The sequence below is a fragment of the Aplysia californica genome, unplaced genomic scaffold, assembly GCF_000002075.1.
Source record: "Aplysia californica isolate F4 #8 unplaced genomic scaffold, AplCal3.0 scaffold00715, whole genome shotgun sequence".
Taxonomy (NCBI): Eukaryota; Metazoa; Mollusca; class Gastropoda; order Aplysiida; family Aplysiidae; genus Aplysia; species Aplysia californica.
Genome location: NW_004797985.1, coordinates 194,981 through 201,782, shown reverse-complemented (window position 1 = coordinate 201,782; position 6,802 = coordinate 194,981). Strand labels below are relative to the sequence as shown.

General features: G+C 41.1%; 1 protein-coding gene across 2 annotated transcripts in view; it reads left to right on the top strand.

Annotated features, from left to right (window-relative positions):
- Window positions 1-6,802, top strand: part of LOC101847221 — a 48,854-nt gene that overhangs the window by 15,257 nt on the left and 26,795 nt on the right. The window contains exon 1 of one of the 2 annotated variants that reach the window (XM_013088279.2): window positions 3,215-3,478. The exons of the other annotated variant lie outside the window; for it this stretch is intronic. The gene's annotated coding sequence lies outside the window, so the exon portion shown is untranslated. Of the gene's footprint in view, window positions 1-3,214; window positions 3,479-6,802 lie in introns of those variants that run through there. 2 annotated transcript variants of the gene reach the window in all.

Here is a 6,802-nt window from a genome sequence, read left to right as displayed (position 1 = left end):
TTATCATCATCATCACCACTTTTTTATCAATGTTATAATAATATTATTATTATCGTTTCTATTTGTATAACTGTTATCTAAACGGTATCATTACGTGTCTTTGAAAAGGGATCGGCAGCTCAGCCGTCAACATAATACGCACGTTGTATTATGAAATAGCAACCCCAACAAGTTCTGCCCTCTCCTCATTTTTATGGACGCTACTGGTTGCAGAAGGGGTCTGTCAAAACCAGGAGTTCGTTGACCAGGGAATTATGAAACAGCATCGCCAAATAAATTATATCGACATCCGCTTTCAACGCATAATATTACACTTAAGTGTCGTGTACAGTTGTTCCACTAGTTGGGTCTAAACCATTCGATTGGGTGAGAAAATTGGACAGGCAAGATTGCCACTGAGTACCACTTTATCAAATGGAATTAAATAAAAAAATAAAGGTGAACCTTCATGAGAAAAAGAAAAACAATATTTCTCTCATCAGCTAGTTGGCACCCTCATCACAGAACGGTGAAATGGGGGGGGGGTGAAGAGGATAGAGACGCATAGATAGAAAGAGAGAGAGAGAGAGAGAGAGAGAGAGAGAGAGAAAGAGAGAGAAAGAAAGAGAGAGAGAGAGAGAGAAAGAGAGAGGGGGAGGGTAAGGGAGGTAGAGGTACACAGTTCCATAAAAAGAACGTTTCCTAGCCTTTTTCTTTTTTTGAAATCTCAGTTATTATAAATAGCAGTTTAAAGGGTAGACGATCTTTTAGGACATTGGCTTCTCTTGCCTACTCCTTGATACTACCACTATCAAAGACCTGGCAGCATGGTCTGTTACACAGCTCATCCACAGTCGGTTTGGTGCAAGGCTGCACTAACTGCAAGGCCGCACTAACACTAAACTTCCACGGCCAAGTAGTGACCACAAAACTATCGTCCAGTGACCTTCAATTGTCCCGTGGTATGCGTGCATGAGACTGAGACCCCTGATTTATGGTTGGGCTTTATGTGCCATCACTTTTACCTCGACCTATTCTCCTATACTTCCCTATAGTAAGGCCAACAAACGCAAAATGGGACTCTTAAATCTGACTTTGAATAGTCTAATAAAATAAAAGCAAATAGTAAAAAAGACAGCAAGTTTTGTGATGCATTGAGAATTGCAAATAAAAAGGCAGACAGACAGACAGACGGGCAGACAGAAAAACAGACAGACAAACGCAGAATCAGAGAGAGGGAGATGGGGGGGGGGGGGGGTTAGAGGGAAAGGGAGAGAGAGAAAGCGAGAAGGAGAAAGAGAGAGAGACAGCAAACAGACAGGCAGACGGATTGACAAACACAGATTAACAGACATTCAGATAGAGGTGCAAAAATGGACAGACAGCCAGACGGCCTGCCAAATACACACCCACACACTGATTGTGAGTTCCTCGTTCAGACAAAGGAAAGATCAGCAAACACACACACACACACACACACACACACACACATACACACACCCAAATACAGAGAGAGAGAGAGAGAGAGAGAGAGAGAGAGAGAGAGAGAGAGAGAGAGAGAGGGGGGGGGAGAGAGAAAGAGAGATACGGGCAGACAAACAAACTGAAAGACACACAGAGAGGGAGAAGGGAGACAGACAAAAAAGAGAGGACAGAGCCTGGTCAAATTGACGCAGCGGACAGAAAACACAGGCAGCTTGCAGGCAGGCAGTAGGTTATCGAGTTTTTGCGCGACACATTTAAGCCACTCACCAACACTGCGAATAGTGCGAGACCCGAGACTGGCTCGATAGCCCAGCACTATCACTGCGGGGGCTCGTTGCACCTAGTGCTGGGCAGCTAGGTTCCCGATTATTGAAAGCTAGGAATCGAAGGAATCGACTCCGAGCCCAATTACTTACTTTTTATTGATGTGATTTCTTCCGGTGGTTACCTGGTTGGCTCCGAACGTCTTCTGGATTTAGGATAACCTTGATTTCGGAACACTACGATGCGTCAACTTTTATTTTCAAATATAAATTCTATTTTAAAAAAGATGTTAATGATTAAAGAAACTCCTTGGTTTACACTATGATCGTATATAAAAATAATAATAATAATAATAATAAAAATAATAATAATAATAAATGACATTTATATGGTACTCAACCCCGCTTTAAGTACACAGGCTCTGAGTGCTTTACAATACTGTACAACGTACAACAGTAACATAAAACGTGTTTTGACTGAAATAAAATTACTCCAAATATTGATCTTATTAATTTAAAAACAGAAACGACTTCAGCTGACATTTGAATGAATCAAAAGATTTGATCTCTCTTAAAGTACTTAGTAAAGCATTCCAGATCTTGGGGCCTTTGTATTCAAATGCCCTTTCACCCATTGTTTTAAGTTTCATAGATGGTAAAATAATGTTCTTTTTGTCAGCTGATGACCTTAAACTGCGAGTTGGAACATACAGTCTTAACAGATTTGATAAAATTATGCTGCGTTATCATTCAAACATTTGTAACATAGGGTGGCCAACTTGTACACAATTCTTTTCTCAACAGGAAGCCAATGCAATGTCCGTAAAAGAAGTTCAGCAGAGTCTCGCTTTCTTTTCCGTAAAACTAATCGTGCAGCGTTGTTTTTGACAGTTTGAAGTCTTTTAACTTTTTCCAGTGATATTCCTGATAACAAGGAGTTACAGTAATCATAACAAGACGGTTAACTCCTCTCTATGAGCCAATTCAAAACGTGTCCTCAAAATTCGGTGGCGCCCTCTTCACAAATGAGCGGACTTCCGCGGACACTTTTTTTGGCTGAGTGGACCATCTTGTTATGTTATGGGCTATCTCTGGTTTACGTTAAAAAGGAGTCGGAACTTGTTTTCCTTAGCAGTAATCGTAACAATCGGTTCTGGACTCGATTCTTCGTCCAGCTCTTGTTGCACCGTTGTGAACTCACTCTGCCCTCTCCCCTATACTAGTGCTGGGCGGCTAGATTCCCGATTCTTGAAAGCTTTGAATCGTAGGAATCGACTCCGAACCCAATTACTTATTTTCTGATGACGTGATTTCTTCCGGTGGTTACCTAGTGGGCTCCGAACATCTTCAGGATTTAGGACAGCCTTGATTTCGGAACACTACGAAGCATCCACTTTTTTTTTCTAAAATAAATTCTTTAAAAAAAGAAGAAAAGTTGAATGATTAAAGTAAAAACGATAACCGTTGGTTTACGCAAATGGGAGTCGGAACTTTTCTTCCGTAGCATTAATCATGAGAATCGGATCCAGAATCGATTCTTCGCCCGGCTACCCTATACCCTATACACCCCCACTGGACTCTTCAGTCCATCCCAGTGGCTGTGAACTGGACTACTCATCTCCTTAACGTCATGTACCGATGCATCAACCAAATATGTCGGATGGGATTGCCCGGAGAAAAACAAAACTTTTCACAGTATGCTACTCGGGTAGCCGAGAATGTTTCTACGGAGTGTTCTACGATCTGCTGGGGTAATAGTGATGACAGACTGTAAAGCGCTTAGAGCTTGTTATAGAGTGGGAATGTGTGCTGTACAAATGCTTTTAGTAGTAGTAGTAGTAGTAGTAGTAGTAGTAGTAGTAGTAGTAGTAGTAGTAGTAGTAGTAGTAGTAGTAGTAGTAGTAGCAGTAATATTGTTAATATTGTTATTAATGTTATCATTATTTACTTCGTGGTATTACGTTCCTTAAGTTGTGTTATAATGTTTCCGACATGGATAAAAGAAATGCTGAAAAGTGTTTTCCACTTGGAGCAACTATATACTAAGTGTTCTTTTGTTGGACTTATGTTTCCAGTATGGATCAAAATGTGTCACCTCGCTGTGTATCAGGCGCCAGTCAACTTTTGGACATATTATTATGAGGTCGCTTTTAAGGACAAGCGGGCTAACCCAGATTTCGGGGGTTTCCAGAAATCTTGACCTGCACCGCCAAAAGTGGGCATTGCGCTACCTATAGCAGAAGTTTGATTTTATTGGTGTGTATATTTGTTTGGTTATAAAGAAAACTCTCCTTGTCTTTTAAAGAAACTGAACAAGGGGCAAAAACGTTACCTTCGATTTTCCTAAAACAGCATTTTTCGGGATAGCCCCCTTGTGCTTAAAAGAGACCATTTTGTAGAGTCATCAATGTCATCTTAATAAAGCTTGTTCATTTGTCTTGCACTTGGCGACAAAAGTACTTATCTATCTATAATAGAAGTCGAGGTATTTGCGATGTAAGGGTGTTGAGGTCGCATGGTGTGAGAGGTAAAATTAAAGAGAAAAATTAATCGCTGCCAAAGTTCGGTGTCATGAACGGCGCATTCTCTCGTTATGAAAAGCTTTTGCTTTGGGAGAGATCTCGAGGCGTCATCAAACCTTCTGCTGTTGAGACTGTTGGTGCCGGTGTGTGTGCGTGCGTGTGTGTGTGTGTGTGTGTGTATGTGTGTGTGTGTGTGTGTGTGTGTGGGTGGGTGGGTGTGGTATAATCGGTTGTCTTTTCGCCGTTGAGCGCAGAAGATACGCATTCAATTCCCAATTAGTCGTGACTTTTTCTTGTAGTTTCTTCGTCCGTCTACTTGGATACTGCATTTCAAGGACCCCGGGTGTCGCTGACAAAGTGTGTTTAAGCAGCCCGCTTCCGATTAATTCAGAAAAGTGTTTAATGAACCTTTTTTTTTTTAACCAACGCCAACTTTCGCCACCGTCAAGAGGCTAAAATGTTCGTCCCTACCACCAACCTGTATTTAAAAACACTTTTTTTTCCAAGCTGAGCATTAAATAATATCCCTCACTATCCAGACGTCCCCTATATATCGCCCATCAAAATTACCAAATCGCCCAAAAGTGGAAGATATCGCCCCGTTTGGCAAGCGATGATTTCAAATATGTCAGTGGAATGCAAAACGTTCGTAAACAGTTACAATAAAACTGTGAGTAGAACTACATGTTAGAGTAAAAGATCTGTGTATAAACTGTGTGTCAGTATGATGGCATTATGTGTGCGGGTTTTCAGGTGTGTGTGTGTATGTGTGTGTGTGTGAGTGGTATTTGTGTGTGCGTGTGCGTGTGCGTATGTGCATATGTGTGTATGTGTGTGGGTGGTGTGTGTTTGTGCGTGTGTGTGTGTGTGTGTGTGTGTGTGTGTGTGTGTGTGTGTGTGTGTGTGTGTGTGTGTGTGTGTGTGTGTGTGTGAGTGTGTGCGTGTGTGTATGGGCTTATGTGTGTAAGTGTGTGTAAGTGTGTGCACGAGTACATAATACGTGTTAATATATCTTTATGTGTGTTTGCGCGCGCGTGTATGTATGTGCATAAATGTGTATGTGTGTTCGCGTGTGTGCGCATGTGCATATGTGTTTATGCGTATGTATGTATGTGTATGGGTGTGTGTGTGTATATACTGTGCGAATGTGTGTGGATGGCAGGGATAGTAGGGTGTGCATGTAGTGGGGGGGGGGTATAAACAAAACTGTTTCTGGTGAGGATTATGGTGTGTAAGGGAGGGAGGAGGGGTATTGATATTGTCACCACAAATCCTCAGTCTAATCAATACATCTAATTCTGTGGCCAGGACAAGTTAATCCTATCAACCTGTCAAAGGTCATTTCTTGGAATATTGACACATTTTGTCCACGATTGGCAAACATAAATCTCCACTGCGAATTTTAGCGAAAGAAAAATGTTAAATCCCTCTCAAATTTAGGTAAAAATATGTTGTTTGGAAAGCTGGAAAGGTTAGGATGCTAGTTGAAACTTCGTGAAAATATACTAGTTAAAACTTTAGGGGGTAGGTAGAAGGAAGGGGGTGGGAACATGTTTCTCAGCCGGTTTTGGAATTTTTTTTAAAGGATCAAAATGTGACCTTTCTTTCAGTTATGTAACAAAATGCATGCTTGACAAACAAATTGCTACAGAGCAACCCCCCCCCCCCTTTCCCTCTCCAAAAAGGCATTGAACACATACATAGATACGTAAATGAAATTATATATGAAATCACTCTTGATTGATAAATATTTAAATAATTGATTTATAAATCAACGAAAAGCAGATAAATTAAGCCATTAATACATTTATTTAAAAAACTAAAACACCCTGCACCAAATTGCAATGTATAATATCTCTGCACAACGCATAACTATATTTTCGTTCTTGCAGAAAACTAACCAATACACCGAGGTAGCAAGAGCTACGTGAAAGCTGTTTCCAGACCTAGTTTACAAATGCCACTACTGTTACAATAGTTGTTATGTGGGCGTTTGGCGGGGGCTCTGGTGTGGTTTGTTCCTTCTTTCCTATCAAACCGCTATCGTCCTTATCTCTCTTCCTCCTTTTTCGTTTTTGTTACTCTCTGGTAACACCTCTAATCTTCGGCGCTTATATAACCTTATTGTGTTGCAACTGCCGTAAAACTCTTACAATGCACATTGTACAATGTAGTTGTTTTAGTTAGACTCTTACCATGATCTATGAAGACATGTGTGATTGGGTTCGCCGTGTGCCCTTGTGGAGAACTATGTTTTTTTTAACAAGTATCTCTGTCTTCCAACTCTAACAGCTACCTGTCCAAGACAGTCACCTGTGCAAAATATGATCACTTCCTGCTCCCAACTATGGGTGGTTGGAGGGCACAACTGGTGGGTCCTACTTCTTTACTTTCCCTCTGTTGTTTCTCTATCTAAATACTGAGTGGGTGGTTGACGGGTGCTCTGGTGTGGTTTTCCTCTTCTTTCCTATTGAACATCTGTCGTCCTTATCTCCCCTTCTTCTTTTTTATGTTTGTTACTCTCTTGTAACACCTCTAATCTTCTGGCGCTCA